Raw genomic sequence first — 26,568 nt, forward strand, 5'->3', positions numbered from 1 at the left:
GCAATGCAACAGGCATGAGTGATAGAGGAGTCTACATACCTTAGTAAATACTGTTAGATGAAGGCGGGATATCATTCCCTAAGGCAAACCTGAACAAGCTAATGAATGCAATTCCCCTTCTTAGAGATACAGAAAGTGGGGTGTTAGAATGACTCAGTACCTAATCATTTGAACTACCCTCTTCTGGACTATGTAATCACACAGGCAAGTTACAGAAAGACCAGCATGACCATAAATGTCTTAGTCAGCAAAGCTGTATCAGGTGATATCATGCGTCCAGACATCAATGAGAGGTGCTGTGAATACACAAACCTTTTAAACTGAAACACCAGTATACCATTCTTAGGGAAGAAGATCCATCAAAAGAGGACCATAAAGACAGTGCACCAGTACCAATAGAGGACTTCCCTGAGAGTGCAGACGTTACAGGAGCATTCAGAAGGGACACCTTCCCCACAGAGAGATCAGAAGAGCCCATGAAGAAGAATTGAACAGTTAGGCCTTAAAAGATGGATAACATTGACAAAGAAAGAGGTCAGAGAAGAGCCTTGTGGGAAGAGTGGACAACATAAGCAAGTAAGCAAATTCAGCACGCCATCTACAGGTACAGTGCATGGAGCCAAGCCCGGAGGTGATACACTTGGATTTGGCCTGAGGAAAGCAAAAGATGGACTATGCAGCGTCTGATTTGTAGCAGCACTATGGAAACAGGGATATAAACGCTCATGAATCAGTGAATGAAGAGAGAAGAATGAAACTCCCTAAAAGCTGTTGAATAACAGGGGGCCTGGGTAGAATTAATCAGAAGTCAACCTAATTAGAATACTATATATGCATAGTTGAAATGTCACTCTAAAACCCTTTGAATAGTTAGCAAACATGCTAAAGCAAATGAAAGACAAGAATGAAAAACAGGTCCTTTCTCAATGGGTATACAGGAGAATAGAGAGAGTGAAAAAGAGTCAATATGGCCCCAAATTGTATGTTAGGTACATGCATGTAAATGAAAAAAGTAAGCTTGATAAGATTGGCTGGGAAGAGGAAAGGGGAGAAGAAGCTATGAGATGGGCTGGGAATGTGTCTCAGTGCTAGAGTGCTTGCCTAACATGCATGAAGACGTGAATTTTATTTCTCAGTACCACATGAACAGAAATTGCCAAGAGTGGTCCTGTGACTCAAGTGGTAGAGTCTAGTCTTGAGCAAAAGGAGCTCAAAGACAGTTCCAGAACCTGAGTTCAAACCCCAGGACTATAGTTTTTTAAAAAAAAATGGTAAAGAGGAAGTCTGATAAGGGTACTTTATACACATAAAACTATGGTGAAATAAAACCATCTTGTAAAGCTAAGTGGTGCTAATAAAAATGTAATAGGTACATTAAAAAAAAACTCCTCTGAGCAGATCTCAGTCTCATGCGCCCCTTCATAGGCTAGACAGGACTGAATGAGCTGGAAAATCACAAGAAGTCTCAAGGATCACTAGGAAAGTAAAGACAAAAATGGTTTCACTGTAGTCTAAGATGATAAGAATAATGTATGCTTCTTACTCTTAAAATGGAAGTTAAATTTCATAATGTGTGCACATCCGTATAAATCTGCTGGCTTTAAAGCATACTATAGGCTCAAACATTGCTTGCTTTGTTAACTGCAATGACTGGAAAACTGTGAGTGGTCAACTAAATTAGTTTAATAAATAAATGAACATATAGGATATCTTTATTTCAACCTCTCCATCAATATCCTAAGTTTTTAAATTTCCAATTCCTTTTTTGCTTTCTTTTTTTTTTGAAGGGGATAGAGGAAACAAGTCCTGGAGCTTAACTTCAGAGTATAAGTGCTTTCCCCAAGCTTTTTCTGCTCAAGAATAATGCTCTACCACTTGAGTCATAGCTCCACTGCTGGCTTTTTCTTGCTGCCTATTAACCAAGGACACTCAAATTTCAGCCCCCAAGAAGCTAGAATTATAGGCATAAAACCACCTAGCTTTATTTCCATTTAAGTAGATCGATTATTATATTTTAGTAAAGAAATATGTAATCAGATTATTTCTTTTTGAACATTGAATAAGAATACATGACTCAAAATCTAGAGATGGAATATTTTAATTATCTTTAAATCATTGTATAAGGAGCTGCTGAATAACAAAACCACTTATGACTACATCTTCATCAATATCACTCATTCAACATTCTCACCCACCTCTCCTGACATACCCCTTACCTTTACTTTTAAAAAAATGTGTGTATCAAGAAGGAATAGGAGATACACTAGACCTTCTTGGCATAGGACAAAACTTTCTTAATAAGGACCAAGAATCACAACAAATAAAAGAAAGGCTGGATAAGTGGGATTGCATTAAACTGCAGAGCTTTTGTATGGCAAAGGACATAGCTAGTAAACTAATTAGGAAGCCTACAGAGTGGGAGAAGATCTTCACCAACCATACAATAGACAAAGGCCTCATATCTAAAATATATCAACAGCTCAAAAAATTGAATCACTCCAAAACTAATCTCCAAAGTAACAACCTTCCCATTAAAAGATGGGCCAAAGACTTAAAGAGAGTCTTCTCTGAACAAGAAACAAAAATGGCCTATAGACACATGAAGAAATGCTCAACATCTCTGGTAATAAAAGAAATGCAAATCAAAACAACTCTAAGATTCCACCTCATTCCAGTTAGAATGGCCAGGATCAGGAAAACGAATAACAACGGATGCTGGAGGGATGTGGCCAGGAGGGATCACTACTACACTGTTGGTGGGAGTGCAAACTCATTCAACCAGTATGGAAAGCAGTATGGCAGTGCCTCAAAAGGCTAAACATAGAACACCCCTATGACCCAGCAATTCCACTACTTGGCATTTACCCAACCATCCAGAATCAAGGGCATACTAAATCCACTAGCAGAACAATGTTCATTGCAGCATTATTCACCATAGCAAAGATATGGAACCAACCTAGATGTCCCTCAGTTGATGAGAGGATCAACAAGTTGTGGTATTTCTACACAATGGAATTCTATGCTGATGTCAGAAAAAAACGACATCGACTCATTTGTTAGGAAATGGAAAGTCTTAGAAAAAAATCATATTCAATGAAGTAAGCCAGACTCAAAGGAACATAGGCTCAATGGTTTCCCTCATTTGTCATAATCAGTAGAAACCTTGAGCTCTACTAACAGAGATCTGCAATACAGCAAAACCTTGATACATAAGGCCATATAGTATGAAGCTAATTGAAAGGACCTCCAGGATATTGAAACAAAAGCCATATAATGAATGACTGTTGTCCTTAATGTACTATGTTATCTCTCATCTCCTTTGCTGTCCTTTGGTTATCTCATATTGTTACAGTATCTCACTTTGTTATCTGATATATTGAATTTATTTGTATTTGGTTATTTGAAATTTGATAGGGAAGGGGGAAAAATCAAGACAGGGGGTGGGGTGGAGGGGTGGGTAATGGGGACCAAGACATGTGAAAGGGTATCAATGTATGTGAATTAATGCACCTTCTACCTGGCAAATATCATGTAACCCTTTTATTAATTACAATAAAAAAAGACTAAACATAGAGCTCCCCTATGACCCAGCAATTCTACTACTTGGCATTTACACAATCATCCAGAAACAAAGACATACTAAATCCACCAGCACAACAATGTTCATTGCAGCACTATTTACCATAGCAAAGATATGGAACCAACCTAGATGTCCCTCAGTTGATGAGAGGATCAACAAGTTGTGGTATTTGTACACAATGGAATTCTATGCTGATGTCAGAAAAAAACGACATCGCCCCATTTGTTAGGAAATGGAAAGTCTTAGAAAAAATCATATTAAGTGAAGTAAGCCAGACTCAAAGGAACATAGGCTCAATGGTTTCCCTCATTTGTCATAATCAGTAGAAACCTTGGGCTCTTCTAGCAGAGATTTGCAATAGAGCAAAACCTTGATACAAAAGGCCATATAGTAGACGCTAAATGAAAGGATCTCTAGAATATAGAAACATAAGCCATATAATGAATGATTGTTGTTCCTAAGGTACTATGTTATCTCTCATGTCTTTTACTGTCCCTTGGTTATCTCATATTGTTACAGTATCTCACTTTGTTATCTGATATATGGGATATATCTATATTTGGTTATTTGAAATTGGATAAGGAATGGGGGAAAACAAGATGAGGGGTGGGGGTGGGGGGAGGGAAATGGGGACCAAGACATGTGAAAGGGTGTCAATGTATGGGAATTAATGCACCATCTATCTGGCAAATATCATGTAACCCTTCTATTAATTACAATAAAAAACATATGAAAGAAAAAAATAAAAATAAATCTTAAAAAAATGTGTGTATATACACTGAATTATTCTTGACCACATTCTGCCTCCCATCTTCTCAAGAAGATGAATTTTAATTATACTTACCAAACAAGTTCATGACTTTAGGTTTTATAAATTTAGAATTACAGGCTAAGCTCTGGTGACTTAAATACCTATAACCCTAGCTACTCAGAAGCCTGAGATCTGAGGATGGTGATTCAAACCCAACCCATGCAGGAAACTCTATGACTCTCCAATAATCTGCCAAAAAGCAGGGAAGTGAAGCTGTGGCTCAAGTGGTATAATGTTAGCCTTGAGCACAATAGCTCAAGGAAAATGTCTAGGACCTGAGTTCAAGCCCTGACTGACAAAGAGGGAGGGAGGAAAGGAGAAGGGAGGGGGCAGGGAGGAGGAGGAGAAAGAGATAGAGACAGAGACAGAGAGACAGAGACAGAGACAGAGAGACAGAGAGAGACAGAGAGAGATTAGAACTACCTTCCCAGAAAAGCTATAAATCTCCTATTCCATAAATATTTTATGGGAAATGGCTGTGGCTCAAAATGGTAGAGCACTGGCCCAGTGTACAAAAAGCTCACAGACAGCACCCAGGCCAAGTTCAAGACCCATGACAAAAAAAAAAAAAAGAATTATGCCAAGTAAGTTGTTAGTTTAAATAAAACCTGTCAAACTCCAAGAAGGGAAGAAGGGAGATGATCATATTGAGCTTCAACAAAGTAAATGATAATTCCCTTTGTAATGTAGAATGTTTCTTAGAAAAAGTGTCTCTTAATTGATAGTTTCCTTTACTACAGCGACACCTACTGTTACTACAAATGCTTTGTTTCTTTGAGAAAAAAAAAATGCTTAACCCTTCCAGTTTAGTGTTTAAAAAATGCTTTCGTTTAAATAGCTCAAAACCTAGGTACATAAAGTCATATAGGATGAGACTAAATAAAAGGATCTCTAGGATATGGAAATAAGAGCTTTCTCTTGTGTTATTATTATTCTTAATGTACTGTTATTTCTCTTCTTTATTTTTGTCCTGTGATTAATCTCATATTGTTACTGTATCTGACTTTATTACCTGTATATTGTATATACATTTATTCGTTTATTTGAAAGAGGAAAAGGAAGGAGGGAAACAAGATGATTGGGAGGGGTGGGGGAGGGAAATAGGGACAAAAACATGAGAAGAGGTATCTTTGTGTGAGAAGTAATGCACCTGCTAGCTGTTGAGTGTACCTGTAACCATTCTATACATTAGGCTGACAATAAAAAATAAAATAAAAGGTTTTGGTTGAAATAAAATAGACTAGAACCACTTTTATTTTTGCCAGTACTGGGGCCTGAAGTCAGGGCCTGAGCATTGTCCTTGGGCTTTCTCAAGGCTAGAGCTCTACTACTTGAGCCACAGCACTACTTCTGGCTTTTTTTTTATGTATGTGGTAACAAGGAGTCGAACCCTGGTCTTTGTGCATGCTAGGCAAGCACTCCACCACTAGGCCAAACTCCCGGCCAAAAAGAACATTTAATTATGAATTTACTTGGATGCAAATACAGCTTATATTTTAAATGGTCTGCTTTAATATAGTGTAAAAGTAAATATGATTTTTAGTGGTTTAAATGATTAATGGTTTTGTTTTTAATGTTCTATGTGAAGTTCTTTACTCTTTTTTTCATTTTTCCTTTTTCTTTCCCTTATGGTTTACCCTGTGTTGTTGCTGTGTCTGACTTCAGTACGTGGTGTATTGTATTGTATTATACATACATTTATTTGCTTATTTGAAGCAGGGAAGAAAAGGGAAACAAGATGATAAGTAAAAGGACAAAGGATGAATCAGTGTTATAGTGATATCCACCAGATAATATGTTGGAAATGAACTCTGCAACTTAGGAGGAGTGGGAGGAAGGAAAGTGGGAGAAAAACATGGGAAGGGGTAACAACAGTCAAGAAGAAATGTACACCCTATCGTACTTATGCAACTGTAATCCCTCTGTATATCACCCTGACAATATTTAATTTTTTATATATTTTATTGTAATTAATAAAAGGGTTAAATGATATTTGCCAGACAGAAGGTGCATTAATTCACATATATTGATACCCTTTCACATGTCTTGGTCCCCATTACCCACACCTCCACCCCCCGTCTTGGTTTTTCCCCCTTCCTTATCCAATTTCAAATAACCAAATACAAATAAATTCAATATATCAGATAACAAAGTGAGATACTGTAACAATATGAGATAACCAAGGGACAGCAAAGGAGATGAGAGATAACATAGTACATTAAGGACAACATTCATTCATTATATGGCTTTTGTTTCAATATCCTGGAGGTCTTTCAATTAGCTTCATACTATATGGCCTTATGTATCAAGGTTTTGCTGTATTGCAGATCTCTGTTAGTAGAGCTCAAGGTTTCTACTGATTATGACAAATGAGGGAAACCATTGAGCCTAAGCTCCTTTGAGTCTGGCTTACTTCACTTAATATGATTTTTTTCTAAGACTTTCCATTTCCTAACAAATGAGTCGATGTCATTTTTTTTCTGACATCAGCATAGAATTCCATTGTGTAGAAATACCACAACTTATTGATCCTCTCATCAACTGAGGGACATCTAGGTTGGTTCCATATTTTTGCTATGGTGAATAATGCTGCAATGAACATTGTTCTGCTAGTGGATTTAGTATGCCCTTAATTCTGGATGGTTGGGTAAATGCCAAGTAGTGGAATTGCTCGGTCATAGGGGAGCTCTATCTTTAGTCTTTTGAGGCACTGCCATACAGCTTTCCATAGTGGTTGAACGAGTTTGCACCCCCACCAACAGTGTAGTAGTGATCCCTCCTGGCCACATCCCCTCCAGCATCTGTTATTAATCATTTTCCTGATCCTGGCCATTCTAACTGGAGTGAGGTGGAATCTTAGAGTTGTTTTGATTTGCATTTCTTTTATGACCAGAGATGTTGAGCATTTCTTCATGTGTCTATAGGCCATTTTTGTTTCTTCTTCAGAGAAGACTCTCTTTAAGTCTTTGGCCCATCTTTTAATGGGAAGGTTGTTACTTTGGAGATTAGTTTTGGAGTGATTCAATTTTTTGAGCTGTTGATATATTTTAGATATGAGGCCTTTGTCCGTTGTTTGGCTGGTGAAGATCTTCCCCCACTCTGTAGGCTTCCTAACTAGTTTTCTAGCTATGTCCTTTGCCATACAAAAGCTCTGCAGTTTAATGCAGTCCCACTTATCCAGCCTTTCTCTGATTTGTTGTGATTCTTGGTCCTTATTAAGAAAGTTTCGACCTGTGCCAAGGAGGCCTAGTGTATCTCCTATTTCTTCTTGTAAAGTTTTCAATGGGTCAGCTTTTACCTCCAGGTCTTTGATCCATTTGGAGTTAATTCTAGTACAGGGTGACAAAGAAGGATCCAACTTTAGTTTTCTGCCAGCACCACTTGTTGAAGAGGCTATCTTTCTTCCATTATATTTTTTTGGCTCCCTTGTCAAAGATTAGGTGGCTATAGGTCTGTGGTTTAATATCTGTGTCCTCAGTTCTATTCCATTGGTCTTCAGGCCTGTTCTTGTGCCAGTACCAAGCTGTTTTGATAATTATAGCTCTGTAATAGAGTCTAAAGTTTGGAATTGAAATTCCTCCAGCGCTGTTCTTTCTGCTAAGAAGTGTTTTTGCTATACGGGGTCTTTTATTATTCCATATGAAATTTTGAATTGCCTCCTATTTCTTTAAAGAATGCCATTGGGATATTGATGGGTATTGCATTGAATTTGTAGATAGCCCTTGGCAAGATTGTCATTTTCAAAATGTTGATTCTTCCAATCCAGGAGCATCGTAGGTTTTTCCATTTCCTTAGTTCTGCTTTAATTTCCTGTTTCAGGGTTTTAAAGTTTTCATCAAAAAGGTCCTTTACATTCTTAGTTAAGCTAATTCCTAGGTACTTTATTTTCTTTGAGGCTATTGTGAAAGGAGTTGCTTTCCTGATTATTGCCTCGTTCCTCTCACTGTTGGCTTAGAGACAATATTTAATTTATATATATATATATTTATCATGATTAATAGAAGTGTTACATTATATTCACCAGTTAGAAGGTGCATTACTTCACAAACATTGATACCCTTTCTCATGTCTTGGTCCCCATTTCCCTCCCCCCATCCCCGCCCCTCATCTTGTTTTCCCCCTTCCCTAGCCTATTTCAAGTAACCAAATAAGCATATATACAAGACAATATTTAATTTTAGAAAATACGTCCTTTATCTTCTTTATGTTATAAATATCAATGCTTTTTTAAAAATATTTTTGTGCTCTAATTTTATTGGAATCTACCTAAAATTATGTAGGTTGGCAGTGAGCTAATTAGAAGCTGAAGTCCATTCATTCTTTATTTAGGAGGTAAATGTTAAATGCTTTACAAGCACTTAAGATGATTTCAGATCTACATGTACATCTCTAAAACGTGGATAGGGAAACCGAGGCACAGACACATCCAATAATTTACTCCCAAGTAAATAGCAGATAAAACTGTGAAACTCCTCTGCAGTCTGGAGTCTAATCTAAGATCCTCTAAATATATTTTGACACATAAAGAATAAAGTGCAAATTAAAGGAGAGAAAGAACTTGTAAAAAATAAAAAAATAGCAAAAAGTCTGGGTGAGGGAAAAGACTTTCTGTTACTGAGAGTCTTGTCACTGTAACAAATACCTAAGAAAAGAAGATGCTTCTTCGAGGTCATGATGGCAGAGATTTTAGGCTTTGGGTCTGTGGCAAAGTGGCACATTATAATAAGGACTAAATGGTGGAGCAAAACTGAACACCTAGAGACAGGAGGCAGAGAAAAAAGGAAGCTGGGCTTCCAAAAATGTCCTCAATAACACACTACGAATGACTGGAAGAAATCCCACCAGATCCTACCTCTTAAAATTTCTGTGGCTGAGACTCAAAGGAACTTAGGCTCAATGGTTTCCCTCATTCGTCATAATCAGTAGAAACCTTGGGCTCTACTAGCAGAGATTTGCAATAGAGCAAAATCTTGATACATAAGGACATATAATGTGAAGCTAATTGAAAGGACCTCCAGGATAGTGGAACAAAAGCCATATAATGAATGATTGTTGTCCTTAATGTACTATGTTGTCTCTCATCTCCTTTGCTGTCCCTTGGTTATCTCATATTGGTATAGTATCTCACTTTGTTATCTGATTTATTGAATTTATTTGTATTTGGATATTTGAAATTTGATAGGGAAGGGGGGAAAACCAAGACGGGTGGGGGGTGTGGGGGGGGATGGATACGGGTACCAAGACATGTGAAAGGGTATCAATGTATGTGAATTAATGCACCTTCTATCTGGCAAATATCATGTAACCCTTTTACTAATTACAATAAAAAAAAAGGTATGAGAAAAGGAAAAAAAAAATTTCTGTGGCTGGAGACCAAGCTTTTAACACAAGGACTTCCTGGGGAAATTTCAGAACAGAAGCAAAACCCTTTCCCTTAGCAATCCTACCTAAGCACTCTGTGTACCACCATTTCCTCAAGACTCATCAAACCACAAACACAGGCACAAAATGACTGGGCTACCTGAATAAGAACATGCATTTGTATGTTAGACAAATATATAAATGACAGACCACACACACACACACACACACACACACACACACATCACACCATTCAAGACTAAACAATAACATAGAAACTATGAAACAAAAAGCCAATCTATGGTGATTATCATCAGAATAATAAGGCAGGTATATATCATAAAAATCAAGACATATAAACATTATTATAACTACAATGGAAAAGAATCTCTGAGTGGAGGATCTTTCTTAACATCCCAAGAGTGAAATCAGAATTAAAAATGAAAAGTCAAGCAAACTTCTTGAAAAGAGAGATTCTATAGATATCAGCATTGTTATTCACTTGAAAGAATTTCCTAGATAAGTAGCTACCGATCTCATCACCAAATTGAATAGATTTGCCTTGTAATAAGTACAAAGCTGACAAGCACAAGTAAAATATAAAGAAATGTATATTCCTCATAGGAATAATGAACTCATTACTTGAGAGACATTCCCAAATCTGTCTCCTTAGCAAATCAAACAAGGAGCTTTCGTTGGAAAGACTCATAAAAGGACAGATGAGTCCTAGATGTGAGCATTCCCTGCTCACTCACATGCCTCTTTTTACATCACATGTTCAGAAAACAGTAGGCAGAATGAAGGGCTGGTCTCACTGTGGCAGAATTTGCTTAGATCACCATGGAAGCTTCTTCATACAGAAAACTGTAATTTTTCAGACACACACACAAAGAAAAAAAATTCATATGTCACAGTCACTGAAAGGGACCACAGCTTTTTTATCCTGAAAGCTTAGGTAGTATTCCTGAAAGTACCAGTTTCATAGCTAATATTATCTATAGTAATGTAGATTAATGTATATGAAGAGTTTTAAACAGATAGCTAGGAACAGCCATGTCTAAGCTTAGGTTTCTTGCCTGGCTTTCCACAATACCATAAAACAATGGTAATTAATAGGAAAAATAGTCATTAATGCACATTTTGAAGAGATTAAACTGGCATTAAAAAACACAGAAAGGACAGGGAGAAGGGTGAATAAGAGGGCAAAGGTTCTATATATTTTTAAATCTCAACAATATCATGTATAAAATGAGCTTCATGTATTAAATTTCACAATTTTTTGTCAGTCATGCGACTAGAACTCTGGGCCTGCATGCTGTCCTTTAGTGCCCAGGATGACTCTGAACTGCTATCCTCAGATCTCAGCCTCTTGAGTAGCTAGGATTACAGGCATGAGCTGCCACCACACCCAGCTAAATTTCACAATTGTTTGAAGGAAGAAATGACAACTCCCAACAGAGGTTGGAGACTCCAAAGTAAATAGAGTATGAACTAAAATTTTATTTATATGATGATAGAGAAAATATTTGAGATATCCAAATAGGATGTTGATAAGGAGAATATTCAAGGCAGGTGAGTGGAGTCAGGTTTGGAAACCAAAGTGCAAAACCCACTATGACATGTGCTGAAGGTCAGGCTAAAGACCAGAAACTTCACTTTATTTTAATAAGATTTTTGAAAAAGTTTGATCAGACTGTTAAGAATAGGAATGAGACAAAGGATAAGCCATGAAGTACAGAGAAAAAATGTGATCAACTGAAGGCTCCTGGAGTAGTTCAGATATGAGATCATAAGAGACTGAAATAGGCTGGTTAGACTAAAGTTAGTAAGACAGAAAAAAAAATTATTGAGTGTGAGCAATGTTGCCAAGCTGAAAAGGAAAGATTTGATAAATAGCAAGAATCCAGGTGTGCAGCTTTTGTGTCCATGCCGGCTACAAAGAGTAAGAAAACAAATAGAATAATGACTCTGATGCATCCAGTTCTGCAGTCTCAAGCTTTCAGAATAACTTCTGTCTTGAGGGGTGGAGGGTAAGTACCTCTACAAGAAGAAAAGAGAATAGCAGCAAAATTGTTAACAACAGAAAGACTGAAAATTGTACAGAATGTGTTATGATTGGGTAATGTGTTACAGAATGAGAGGATATTCTCTAAATAGTAATGACTAGAAGAGACAAGGCAATTGTTCAAACCCAAGCTGTCTGAATGAAGAAACAGAAAAAAAAAATGAATCAAGAAGGCAATGGTGAGGAGCCAAAACAACAAGCAACCAAAATGGTAGGGGAGAATAGAAGCAATAAACAGCCGCCACCCCAACAAAACAGAAGGACAACAGTAACAGCGGAAAGAGATTCTGGTTCTGGGGACTGTAAAAACAAATATACATCATTTAATCGCCATTTTAAATTTTTCTGAGAACAAATAATTAGGAACTCATGTAGACCCAGCCACACATCCAGATCCATGATGAAGAAAAGAAACAGAATGCTAGATGCTAGTTAGTAGATATCTAGGAGGGATAGAGATTCAGTTAAAACAGATTTGAAGTCATGCAAGTCAATTTTCAAGGCTCTTGCAATCCATCTTACCAAAAAGCATTTTCCTGAATTTCCTTGTAGTTCTAACTCCATTCATCCATCCATTCATCACATAAGTCATACTTGCATTAAAAAAATCATCTCCATAATTTCACTAGCTACTCACCAAGCCAAGTTCTTTATAGACTTACCATGACTTGAAATAATATGCCTTATTTTTTAGTATTTAATTTTAGATCTTAACCTAGAATACAAGCTCCATGTAGTGGGGCATTTTATTTCTGTTTATCATTGCACTTGAAAGTTTTGAAGGGTGTCTTAATACCTGTGAAATGAATGATGACTATCTTTCCATAGTCCTGTTCTAAATTAAAAGAAATAGGTTGAAATTCTGATTGAACCTCCCACCAGTTTGCAGTAGAAATGAACTTTGTCCCAAAACTATTTTACAGACCATCTCAGTCTCTATAATTGTTCTAGTCTCAATCCACACAGCTCAGTAGCTTGACCTGAACTTCCAGCTCTAAGGATGACACCTGATATGGCTTGTTTAGAGAATTCAGTCATCCCAGCCATAGTGATTGGTAGAAGGGAGTGATAATATCCCCCTCCCCGAATCATTCTACCTAGAACAGACTCGTTTCAAAAAACAAATTAACGAGAACAAGAATAGAAGTGTACTAACAGGTACTTCACATATGCATAGGAAACATCTAAGTAATGTGTAGTTATCAGAGATACTTTTGAATTATAGTTTCTATAGTCACTTTAACAAAGGCCAGTATGTTTTAGCAAAGTAAGAAGATAAAGGAAGTACAACGATGTTCAATTGCAGCACTATTTACCATAGCAAAGATATGGAACCAACCCAGATGTCCCTCAGTTGATGAGTGGATCAACAAGATGTGGTATTTATACACAATGGAATTCTATGCTGCTGTCAGAAAGAACGACATCACCCCATTTGTTAGGCAATGGAAAGACTTAGAAAAAATCATATTAAGTGAAGTAAGCCAGACTCAAAGGAACATAGGCTCAAGGGTTTCCCTCATTTGTCATAATCAATAGAAACCTTGGGCTGTCCTAGCAGAGATTTACAACAGAACAAAACCTAGATACATAAGGCCATATAGTATGACGCTAAATGTAAGGACCTCCAGGATATAGAAACAAAAGCCATATAATGAGTGATTGTTGTCTGTAATGTACTATGTTATCTCTCACCTCTTTTGCTGTCCCTTGGTTATCTCATATTGTTACAGTATTTCACCTTATCTGATATATTGTATATATGTTTATTTGGTTATGTGAAATAGGATAGGAAAGGGGGGAACACAAGATGAGGGGCGGGGGTGGTGGGAGTGAAATGGGGACCATGACATGAGAAAGGGTATCAATGTTTGTGAAGTAATGCACCTTCTATCTGGTGAATATAGTGTAACCCTTCTATTAATTACAATAAAAAATATATGGAAAAAATCTAAAAAAAAGAAGAGTAAGATAAAGGAAACAGACTGTGTACTTAAAGAAAGGGCAACTTAGAAAAAAGGCAATAAATAGCAGATACACAAACCACAGCAATGTTTCTCAGTGCTATGTCCTCTGAACCCATCACAAAAGACCACATTGTCATTAGTGACTGACCTTTGTTTTTATGGGATACTTTTTAATTTTATAAGTATATGTCTTACTTTTGGCTCTCTTAGCTGTTTCTTTTGAATTGCCAACTCAAAAATCCTTCACATCTGAGAGATGCATATTGTGATGGGTTATCATGGAATCCAAATTAGGTTCATTCATATCCATCTCCAGGACTTTGTGGAAGCTGTGAGATCGATGCATTCTCTGGGATCTTTGAAACTTAGAGCCTCTAGAAACCATTTTTCCCACTGCATGCAAAGGAGGTTCCTGAAAATAAGCTCAACAACAAAGGACAGATGAAAGATGTGAAACAAACATCTAATGACATAGATCTGATCCTTGGGTTCAAAGATGCTGAAAATTAGACCCTTTCAATTTTTCAAGAATAAGAATGTTTGTACAGACCACTTTGATTCAGATTTACTTGCAACAGAAAAGTTCCTGAGTAGTGAGAATTGTGAGAGATTATAGAAATTCTATTTCTGTTATTTTTTTCAAAACCAAAGATGTGAATAGCTACTGGCATAAAATAATTAATTGGTAAAATTATAAAAATAAGAGAAAAATGTCACACATATTCAACAATCATAGTGATCTATTACATTTCCTAGGAAAGACACATTAACAAGAAAGAGCAAAACAGAAATCAGTTTACAGAACGTAACTGCCAAGTAAGCAAAAGGAAATGATTCTGATATCAGGCCTGCCTACAGAGAGAAGGCTCATCTCAACTAAATTTGGTGATAAGCAAATGAGAAATCCAAGGTAACTATCACAACAAGTCTTAAAGAGGTGAACTGTATAAAAAATACAGAAGAATCAGAACCATCAGTTCTGCCAACTAGAAGCAGATGATCGAAAGTTCAAGAAAAAAAAAAGATTTGAAACAGTAAAGACAGGAAAACAATGAGATATGAGGGAGGGAGACTAATTAAGGAAAAAAATACTATGATTGTGGGGCCCCGAGTTTGGCCTAGTGGTAGAGTGCTTACCTAGCATGCACAAAGACCTAGGTTCAATTCCTCAGTAACACATGCATAGAAAAGATGGAAGCGATGCTGTGGTTCAAGTGGTAGAGCCCTAGCCTTCAGAAAGGCCAAGGACAGTGCTCAGGCCCTGAGCTAAATACCTAGGAATGGCAAAAAAAAAAATACTATGATTGTATCTTTGTCTAATCAGGCTATAAAATGTAAGTAACTGGTTGTATTACGAAATCAGAAATCTACTATAGTATATTCACTGTGAATTCATTCACAATTAACTTTTATTTTCCATAGCTATGTCCATTAACCCATTGGATAACCTTTGACCTTAAAAGTATATTTCTGGTGTTTTCTTTGAGAACCAATACCTTGAAAACATATTAATGGTACTCGTGTTGGCAGCATATATACTAAAATCAGAAAGATACAGTAAAGATTAGCATGGCCCCTGAACAAAGATAACAAACAACTTGTGAAGCATCCCATATTTTGTTTATGAAAACAGAGCAAGGAAAACTGTTGTGGACAGCATTTCTTAGGAGAAAAGCTACAAGGAGTATGACTGAGAGGATGAAATTCAATGGAATGCAACATTAACGTATATGGAGATGTCCTAATGAAGTACCCCATGTAACTGATATAAGCATACAGGATTTTTTAATTGTATTTTATTATCTGGGTGATGTATAGAGGGGTTACAGTTACACTTGTCAGGTAATGGGTACATTACTTCTTGAAAATTGATACCCCTTCCCATATTTGTTAGGATAATGTTTAGAGGGGTTATAGTTACATTCGTCAGGTAATAGGTGCCTTACTTCTCACACACTGATAACCCCTCTCAATGCATACAATATTTAAGCATAGCTCTGGAAACCTAGACCTTCACAAAATATCTAGAACCAGAAAGATGAGGAGAGAATTAAAGATGAATGAATGACTACAGTCTACATGAAGGGCTGACTCAATGAGTCTGGTTTTTTAAACCTTACTATTGACAAGACAGCTATCCATGATTCCAGTTCACCTTTTTTAAAAGACAGGAAATAGATTACTCTAGCATTTGCTGCTCTCAAATCTTTTCCCAATTTAGAAAACACTATCACTTGGGGACCATCAAAGATAGTTTGTGCTTGTTCCATTCAGAGGAAGAGTTAATTCATGGATGAATGAGAAACATTTTTATGTTTTTATCATCTTTTAATGTGCCTAGTAAAAGTTAATTTCTGAACTACATGCTTAGATGAAGACAGCAAAGATATTCTACAGATATAAGATTGAACAACTCACCCCAAGGAAAAAGGGGATACTATCTGTTAATATTTTTGGCATTTTCATCTCCCTGTTGTTACCTCATTGATTCAACTAATGGACCACAATGTTTTTCAAAACAGGAAATGTTACTAATCAGAGTTTGATGAAAAGCTGATTCATCTCGAGAAAGACCTTAAGAATCCTAAACTCATCATAATATTAAAGATGTAATTTCTATGATATTGTTTTGACCTAGGATTCTATTCAGAATTCTAAGTGTCAAAAAGAAAGAGAAAGAAAGAAAGAAAGAGAAAGAAAGAAAGAAAAGAAAAGGAAAGGAAAGGAAGGAAGGAAGGAAGGAAGGAAGGAAGGAAGGAAGGAAGGAAGGAAAGAAAGAAAGAAAGAAAGAAAGAAAGAAAGAAAGAAAGAAAGAAAGAAAGAAAGAAAGAATACATGAGTCAGGAGCTAGTGGCTCACACCTGTAATCCTAGCTACTCAGGAGGTTGAGATCTGAAGATCAGGATTCAAGCTATCCTAGGCAGGAAAGTCCATGAGTCTCTTATTTCTAATTGACCACCAGAAAATTGGAAGTAGCACTGAGGCTCAAAGTGGTAGAGCATTAAATTTGAGGAAAAAAGAGCTCAGGGACAGCACTCAGGCACTGAGTTCAAGTCCCACAACTGACAAATAATATAATATAAAAACTTCAGAAAAGTATGAGGCCAAACTTGCAGAACTGTTGATATAGAATATTGAGCAAAAGCTTTAAAGCTGGTGTGCCTGAGTTTGAGTTCATCATTTGGAATTCTGTGACATCAACTTCAAATTTTCACCTTGAAAACATGACAATAACACCAAGTTCCTGGTTAAATTAGCTAGTAATGTAAATGTAACATGTTTTTATATAATGTCACTATTTATACTACTATTAATATTAATACTTCTAAGTGATTTTGAAGAAGTCTTAGATGAAGCTTGCTTGTTCTTCCTAAAGAATCCTAACATATTTGAAAAAAAAAAACTCTCCTTCCTATTCTTCAGTAAACTGCAGCCAAATGAAATAGATGGGTACTTCTCTTTTGAGATAAAAAGACACTGGCACTACACTGAAAAAAAAATGTTTTTAGAAAACTATGATCATCACTTGGTAGAAGTATACAAAAGTCAGAATTGGGAACACAAGCTGAGTTCAAGTCATAATCCCAAAGATTGCCCAGGAAATTCCTTTCTTGAAAAGCTAATAATGGATTGAGGAGGGGATAAGAAAAGTATGAAAGAGGAAGTAAGAGAGAGAAAAAAAGCACATATGTAAACATGCTTTTATATTTAATAATTTCATCTTCATTCAAGGCATGTGAGTTATACAATCTTAATTTTAAAAAGAAGTGTTAATCTGGCTTGGTATTCCACTTATGTCAAGTATGCAGGAAACAGAACCAATCACCTTTTGTATTTTCATTAAAGCACAATAGTTGTACGTTGTTGAGGTGCATTACAATAATTTCATACATGTATATAAATTAACATTCTAAGTACTTTTTTCTCCTCACAATGGAAACATTGTCCTCTTCTATCGTCATTATTTTGAAATACAGTTTAAGACTGCTCGTATTCTACTTTGCAACAGAAAACTAGAATGAATTCTGTCTCTGTCAGTGTATTTTAGTGCCCCTTGTCTACCTTCTTTCCATCCTCTTCCCCAGTCTCTACTCAACACAACACCATTCCACTCCATTCATTAAAATCAAAATATGCTCAATTTTCTTCATGCTACAGGTAAGCTAGATAATGTTTAATGTAAGTATTCCTCATGTGTAGCCACTGGTGTAGGCATCTTAGAAGGTAAAGATCACAAGCATCAATAAATTAATAAAAGCATCTATACCCCTATACTAATGTTAAAAGAGAAGATAGGTTTACAAAAACCTCAAGACTTTCCAAGAGATCATAAAGAACTAGCAACACATCCTCAGATGAAATGTGCTTGCACAGGTTTGTTTGAAACTTATTGCTATCTCTATGGAACTATGAGCTACCAACAAACTTTAAGATTTACATTATTGGTACACACTAATTCCCAAAAATGCCTTTCCTAAATAATTAGAAACAAAAGTAGCATTATATCTTTGGATCTTCATTGCCAGTTTAAATGGCAGTGTGTTCTGTGTTCAATCCTTTCTGAAAAGTTGGCAGTTATTAAAGAAAAGACTCCTAAAACCACTGCTTACTTTCCTATCTTTGTATGAAGGTTTTAAAAATAACTTCCTATCTACATCTGAGATTCTTTGTTCCCCTGCTGTTGTATGACTAGAATCCTTCAAGAATATTTTCTCCAACCGTTTAATACCCTAAGTAACTGTGCAGAAATTGAGCTAAGCATTTGGGATTGAGATTAAATTCCCTGAATGCTTTTGGCATTGCTGAGAGCTGACATTCTCATCAATGCTCCACACAAATACCATTGGATAAAGTGGTGGGTTTTTTTTTTCTCAAGAGGGAGGGGGTAGGAATACTGTGGCCACTGAATGATATGTGAGACATGGAGCTGTAATAGTGACAGAGTTTGAAGCACAGCCTTGCTCGCTGTGACAGAGCATGTAATGCACCTGAAATTGGGCCCCGTGTAGAGACTAAGAGTTTCAATTTTCAGAGTTTTATAGAATTCTGTATTATGTTTGACAGCTCTTTTTCACACCAATGGCTGGTTCTATAATACTAACAAAGCACAAAGATGAAAAAATGTCACAAAAAGAGAGAGAAAGAATGCAAAAGTGTATGCAAGCTTCCAGCACATAAAACATAATTTCCTAGGGGAAATTACCATTCTTCATATTGTTATGACATTTTCAGTGTACTGAATCTGCAAATTTTGGCTGTTCTCCACACATATATTGCAAAGTTTGTTCAAGGGTGTATATTACAGCTAAGGAGAGAGTGAGGCAGAGAGCTGCCACAGTTGTCTGGGACCTTCTGTGCATGTTGCTACCCCTCACCCTACTCCGCTCTCCCATTACCCACTGTGCAAACCCAGGTGAGTTACATCCACAGGAGAGACAGTGTCCCCCAATATAAAATGACATTCCAGAAAGGCTGAGATAGATAACCAGTTTCATTGGTCATTCCCTCTATCTATCTACTCCCTGACAATATCCACCCCTACTGAGGAATGAAGTACTTTCTTCTACAAATCAGAATGAGAAGCCAGCTAACTTTCTCATGCCTGCTTCTCTCCATTGCTATTCTTGCTTCCCTTCTCCCTCTATTTCCTGCTCAGTTAACATTTCTGAGGGGTATCTATAGTGCCAACACCCAGGTCCCCTAGCAACTTGTAATCTTTTCAAGCAGGAAGAGACCCAAGAAGCCAAGAATGGGATCAGAATCTTTTGCTTTATTCCCTGCTGCTTGTGCCTCCTCTCCCTTTTCCAATTTTCTCCTTGCATTGATGAAACCAACATTGACACTGTAGGTTCCCATTTTTTTATCTTTTAGATTCACAGCTGGTCTGCTTTTTAGTGTGCAACCATTTGTCAAATTGATTAATTACTAGTAGCAATTCCTCTGCTTCCGCCTCAAGACCCTTCTTGTCTTTTGAGGTATTCCAGAGACAGCACCCTGGGAAGAATTCCCCTCTGTTCCCTGAGGATCACCATCTTGGTCTCAATTTTCAGGTCCCAAAGGACTGGAATTGACACTTGGTCTAAAATAGTGACTCAGTAGCTTAAAAAAAAGCACTTTTTATTTTTAATTTTATTCTCAAGGTGATGTATCGAGAAGTTAGTGAGTACATTACTTCCCAAATATTGCTACCCCTTCCCATGTTTTGTTTTCCCACTTCCCTTTCCCTTACCCCCTCCCAAGTTGTAAAGTTCGTTCTCAACTTATTGTCTTGTGAATGTCGCTGTTACATTGGTTCCCCGTTTGGCCTTTGTCTCATCTTCTGGTTTTTCCCATTCCCTTTTTTAATTCGATTAAACAAATAAATGTATATACAATACACCAGGTACCAAAAAAAGATACAGCATCAACAAGGAATAAAACATAAAGAAATAAAAAGAAAATAAATAAGTTCACATAGTACATTAAAAACAACCACAAAGCCTCTTGATTCCATATCCTGGAGTGCATTTCACTTAGCCTCATCCTACATAGTCATTTGCACATAGCTATTGTGCTATTGTAAAAGACAAAACAAAATAAAAGCTCTTTTTAATGACACATAGGAGTACAGTAGAGAGCAAAGAGGATTTGAAGTCATTCCTTAAGCACTAAACCCTGACTAGTAAGACCCTGGCAAATGAATTCTTCACTTGTGCATCTGAAAAATAGGGGTACTTTACCTGTATGAAGAACAGTGAAATAAACATTCATAATTCAGAATTTTTTCCAATTACAATATGAATTTCATTTTATTGTCTCTTACATAGAAAATGAAGGGAATCAAAAATTCCCATTGTCCCATCTGTGAACCATGCTGCTATTTCGTATCCAGAATGAATGCTTTTAGCAAGATTATTGAGGTACTGGGTACAACTCAGTGGAGGAAAATTACTGTAATTCCATGCCATAATGAAAATAATCTACATTTATGAAATGTATTATCCTATTTTGTACTGGTTAAAAATTTTCAAATGTCATTGATTCATTAAAGGTTGAAAACATGTTTTATTTAAGAACAAGGTCACTGGATATGACTTTCACATACATTTCTTTGATCTTCCAAAGTCACTAATTTCAGAAGCATGAAGGCCATTTGCACTCACATGGCTTTTGTGTCTCCATCTGTGCCGAGTACAGAGATAAAGTCATTTGCTAAGTCGTGCTCCACAGAAATCCCAGGCCAAAAAGTACATCAACCATAGCATGTAATAATGATACAGTGATTGGCTACACTGTTCAGCTGCCAAAAAATTTACCTTCCTGTAGTCCTTTCAAATACTTAAGGGAATCGTGTGTGTCTAGGTTCTAGGTAACTTGTCACTGATGACAGATGATACCCTTCGGATTGAAAGTCAGGGCCAGAAATTATGCATCAAATCCTTGCTGAGAAGTTATTCCCAGAAACACTTCTTAGAAAGTGGGCTTCTTAAAGTGGAAGTAATCCAAAGTATATTGCTATCGTTACTTATTGATGCTAATAACTGTAACAAGCATATACATTATGCTATAAATGTTTATTTTTTATAAAGTGACTTCCATTAGCTCTCTCTGTCAGCCATGGGTATTTGAAGCCTATTTGATGAGGCTATAAAATTAGGACAACAAAATAATAACTTCTATTATTGATCAGAGAATGTATACCAGACATCCTTTAATGTGATCCTTACAACCACCTCATGGTTAAGAGATGTTGTTATTTCTAATCTACAGATGAGGAAACTGAGACTTACTGAGAGTATGTAACTAAATAACTAATTGTGAAGTCAAATGATTTCTAGAGTTGCACTTGTAATCAGAACATAAATACTACCCAGGCATGGTGTCTCAGGCCTATAATACTAGCAATGTAAGAGACAGAGACTAGAGAACTAAAGTTCAAGATCATCTTTGGCATTAAAATGTTCAGGAAAACAAGACCCCAGCAGCTGATGCCTAATCTTAGCTACTCATGAGGCTGAGATCTGAGGATTGAAGTAGTTTATGCCAGCCTGGGCAGGAAACTCCATCAGCCTCTTGTCCCTAATCAATGTCTAAAAAGTAAAAGCCAAGCAGTGGCATAAGGAGCAGAGAGCTAGCCTTGAGAATAAAAAAAAAAAACCTCAGAGACAGCATTAGAGGCTGAGTTCACTGGTGCCCAACTAAAAGCTTCATTTTAAACACCAAGATGTTAATACCTCAAATTTTATGAATATTTGCTGGTGGAAGACTTGACCAATTTTGTCACTTTATCTCTGCATAAAGGACATTTTTTTCATAATAGAAGTCACCAGAGACAATGACATGTTCCCTAAGGTAAGTCACTTTTGGAAAAAGGATGTAAAACAAAGCTAGGTTTTGGAATTTGCCAAACTCAAAAAAATAAATTGAAGGAAACCTCTTGAGTACTCACTGCAATCAAGTAATAAGTACCCAAAACAGACCACTGGGGCAGGTGGTCCTCCCCCAAGCAACAGATAGAAAAGGTTAACCGGTTTAATGCCCAAAGAGAAAGATGCACTAAGTATAAAGTAGAATACTAATATATAAAAATACATCTATGAGACAATTCTCAAGAGGGATTTATTTTTCTTTCATATTACTACATTTAATTTCTGTTGAGGCTCAGAAAATAATTTATCAAGGTAGGGTATCACCCAGTGAGTGCTCAGAATTAGAGACTGGAAAACCCTAGAAGCATCCTTGAAAACAAAGTTTCTCTCTAACCTCCTAATTTTTCCCCAAATTCAAGTCAGAAACCACAATTCTTCAAACTTCATACTTTTCCCTTGAATACCTTCAGTCTAGAGGAGCTTTACCTCAAATCATGTTATGCAGACAGTTCAAGAATGATCTGGATAGGCCTGTGGATTTTCACCCTCATTCTATCAATATGGCTTCACATCCTCTCACCCAATCACACTTCTACAACACTGTTCATTCTCCATCAAAACTAAACATACAAAATGTACAGTTTTCCCTGGCTACTTATATCTTCATTTCTGAAAGCTCTGTGACACATAAAATTATATTACTTAAACATGATTTTATATAGTTATTTCTCTCATAGAAATGGCAGCTATGACTCTTATTACAGATAAAGATATTATACATTTTTCTGCTCTTAGACTTGCCAACAATAAAAATAGAAGAAGAGAGAGAACAAGAAAACTGAAGCATATTTCAAAAACTATTTCTTCATATGTTATGGCACACTCAAAACTAATATTATAGACAGGCATGGTGGTTCATGCTTGTAATCCTAGCTACTCAGGAGGATGAGATCTGAGATCTGAGGATTGCAGTTCAAAGCCAGCCGGGGCACTAAAGTCTGTGAGACTCTTAACTCCAATTAACCACCAAAAAACTGGAAGTGGTGTTGTGGCTCAAGGCGTAGAGCACTAGCCTTGAGCTGAAGAGCTCAGGCACAACACACAGCTCCAGAGTTCAAGCCCCATGACTGACAAGAAAAAGAAAGAAGAAAGAAAGAGAGAGTCCTGAATATGATGCTCCAAATTATGAAGGATTGTTTAGCTGAAGATAATTTAAAAGATGCAGAAACACGCACATTCTTACTCTGTTTGCCTGGACACAAATCATGGATTTATGCCAGCAGAAGGTATTCTAATGCCACACTCCAGGGAGAACTCAGTTACCCACTAATTAACTTTAGATGCTTTTGGCAAAAAACCAAAAGTGGAGGTGTGACTCAAGTAATAGAATACCAGCTTTAAGCAAAAGAGCTAGGGGATTACACCCAATCCCTAAGAAGCTCATCAATAGCAACAATAAAAATAATGATTACAAATTTTTAAAAAATTTTAGAAAGAATGGCTTAGAGTAGACACATAACAACAAGGAGGCAGAGATGCCAAGCTTTTCTCTTACCTTTATTTCATTATTGGGCAAATACGCTACATGATACTCAACTCTTAAATCACATTATCAATCATTATCACTATCTTGTTCATGTTTCTGAAATCTAGAAGAGGGATAAAAAGTGACTGACGGCCGGGAGTTTGGCCTAGTGGTAGAGTGCTTGCCTAGCACTCTAGACCTGGGTTAGATTCCTTGGTACTACATATATAGAAAAAATGCCAGAAGTGGTGCTGTGGCTCAAGTGGTAGAGCACTAGCCTTGAGAAAGCCCAAAGACAAGGCTCAGGCCCTGAGCTCAAGCCTAGGACTGGCAAAAAATAAAGTGATTGACATTGCTATTCATTAAATCACATATATTTAAGTATGCTGTACTGAAGATATACACTGTGCTAAATGATTCATTAAATCCATCATTCATAATCACATAAAACTTAAATATACTCCTATAGTAATGCAGACAATATTTTGCCCAAAAGTAATAGTAGAAGCAAAATATCTACAAAATAATCTGAACAGCTCTGACACCAAAAAAAATTCTAAAATTTGTAAAGACGTAGCTCTTCTCTTGTTAGATAGGAGCATTACCTCTTGGGCCATACCTCAAGCCCGTAGTCCTGATCTTTCATCTTCTCTTTCTGCAGGCTGAGAATCTATTTAAATGACTGATATGAAAGAATTCAAAGAAAACTGCCAGCAACACTGACAAATATACTTACAATATATTTCTCAACTCATGCAGGGTGCTTGTCCTTTCAAAACTATCTTTACTACCTGGGAAGAAAAATGAAGAGCCATGAGAGAAGAAAAGGATTGTACTGCACAATTTTGGATTGTTAAATGTTTAGAAGAAAAGAAATTGATAAATCCTGACATACTTTATTCATTTAAGCAAAAAAATGAAAATCCTAAGACCTTAATAACATGCACCAATGAAGAGGAAACTAACTAAAATTACCTAATTTGCTGGATTTGAAAATATGGAAATAAGGGCAGTTTTAAGTGACAATTATTACATTATACTAACATTACACTAAAATGTTTAAAAAAAAAGTTGCTCCCACTTTTACTCTAGAATGTACCATAAGCAGACTATTCAAAGCAACAAAGAGTACAGAGTGTTGCTAGTATGTACCTCCACCACTGACCATTTGATGCTCTTGGATATCTGGCTGAAAAGCTCTGCTTCTGTTGGAAGCCAACAACTGCTATAGTTTCTGTAACAAACAAGGAGGATAAAGGCTAAGTAGATGCTGGAGTTATATCTATGGCTACCTACAAGTGTGAGTGGATCCTCACTTTGGGAATCCAGAACAAGGCAAGTTTTATATCAGTATTACCAATAGGCCACTGTGGAATGGATATTCTAGTACATATAGATCTTGATGGATTTGTGTGACTCCTCTATTCAACCTACAAAACTTCTGTATTAATTTCATCAGCCCCTGTAAACACAGGTGAAGAAAACACTTTAGGGAAACTGTATTCTTGAACACTGATGGCAAACTATATATAACTATGTTCAGATCATTTTGAAAAATGAAGGATAAAGATCCTTTCAGAAGAGAAACCAAAAGTCTACCATAGCATTTTCAGTTCATAAGGCTCCAATGTCTCCAATGTTATTGGTTAGTAAATCCTTTAAATCCATCAGGTATACAATATGAGCATAATAACAATGGATAATAGTTACTGAACAATCCATTTCTGTCATGTACTATTCTAAACTTTTAACATATTCTAGCTCACTGGTTGTCAAAATCTCTCTCTAGAATAGCTCTCAACCAAAGCACATAATGGGCTACATTAAAAAAAAATATATCAGTGGAAATGTGTTTCTAGACATTGTGTAAAATTCCTACAAAATATTTAAAATTATTACAGCATTGTTTACAATTAACTAGAATAGTGTCTTAATACTACCAGATATATAGATGGACATACAAAGATAGATGGATAGATAATTTACACATCTGTATTGAAACATATTTTTATAGAAAGGATTTCATGTATAACCTATTAATACATTTACACCTAGAAAGATTAGCCCTCATTCATCTCAATGAGCTGAGAACAGCAAAGGACAAAGATATTGACCCAAATCATGTTCTTTTATTCATCATTCACTCATTCCTTCAGCTATTAATAACAGAGCTATATTATTTTTTTTTTAAAAAAAGAAAAACAACAGGAGTATATTGTTGCTATTATAAATTTGGTGAGGAAGCATAATTACCAACTGATCAAGCATGACACTTCGAATTATCTTGAAAGTGTTTGGAGGAAAAATAACTCCTTTATTAGACAGACAGAAGCATACATTACAAAACATTGGCATTCTATTTGACATAGCACATTCTTGGCCAGCTTTGATTGTTTAGTATACAAAGGACAAATTAATGTGGAGTGTTAGTGAATGTTGTTCTCAAATGCTATTCAAGTAATACTTTAGACAGTAAAGATAGAAATTCTAGGAATTAATGATATCATATGAGACCATTGTAAAAATACCCATTCACTATCATATCTTAATACTAACAGTAGGAGCAGGACATACTTAATTTAATGAGTGTGTACATGATAGCTACCCTGTACTTGCTATCAACCTTGAAAGGCCCATTTATTGTTCAGACTGAATGATTCCTATCAATAATGACAAGGCCACACTTTCTATTATTTATCCTAAAGTGACCTCTTTAAAGTTTAACATTTGCACACATCAGTATTCTAAAATTTGGCATCCTCATTTGTATGCAAATTACAGGTATTTGGTGTGCCAATTTGTATCCAATTTTGAGTGAATTCAGCAAGTACACAGACTGCAATCATATTTCTTCTAAGTCATCACTTTTTTATCAATCCACTTGTGGAAATTGCTGTAACCCTGATTGATT

The 26,568-nt window shown here is 36.3% G+C and overlaps 1 long non-coding RNA gene and 1 other non-coding gene across 2 annotated transcripts in view; one reads left to right on the forward strand and one right to left on the reverse strand.

Moving 5' to 3' along the window:
• Positions 1 to 24,892, reverse strand: part of LOC150058980 (uncharacterized) — a 46,874-nt gene extending 21,982 nt beyond the window's left edge. Inside the window, exons 1-2 of the long non-coding RNA XR_016536577.1 lie at positions 24,823 to 24,892; positions 24,394 to 24,448 (exon numbers count right to left, since the gene is read on the reverse strand). This is a non-coding gene — a long non-coding RNA (uncharacterized LOC150058980). The remainder of the gene's footprint in view (positions 1 to 24,393; positions 24,449 to 24,822) is intronic.
• On the forward strand, positions 15,299 to 15,404 carry LOC150058981 (U6 spliceosomal RNA). The gene has a single exon (XR_016536738.1). It is a non-coding gene; the product is annotated as a U6 spliceosomal RNA (small nuclear RNA).
• Positions 24,893 to 26,568: the final 1,676 nt, after the last annotated feature.

Source organism: Megascapheus bottae, chromosome 9 (genome assembly GCF_031878675.1).
Source record: "Megascapheus bottae isolate mThoBot1 chromosome 9, mThoBot2.hap1, whole genome shotgun sequence".
Taxonomy (NCBI): Eukaryota; Metazoa; Chordata; class Mammalia; order Rodentia; family Geomyidae; genus Megascapheus; species Megascapheus bottae.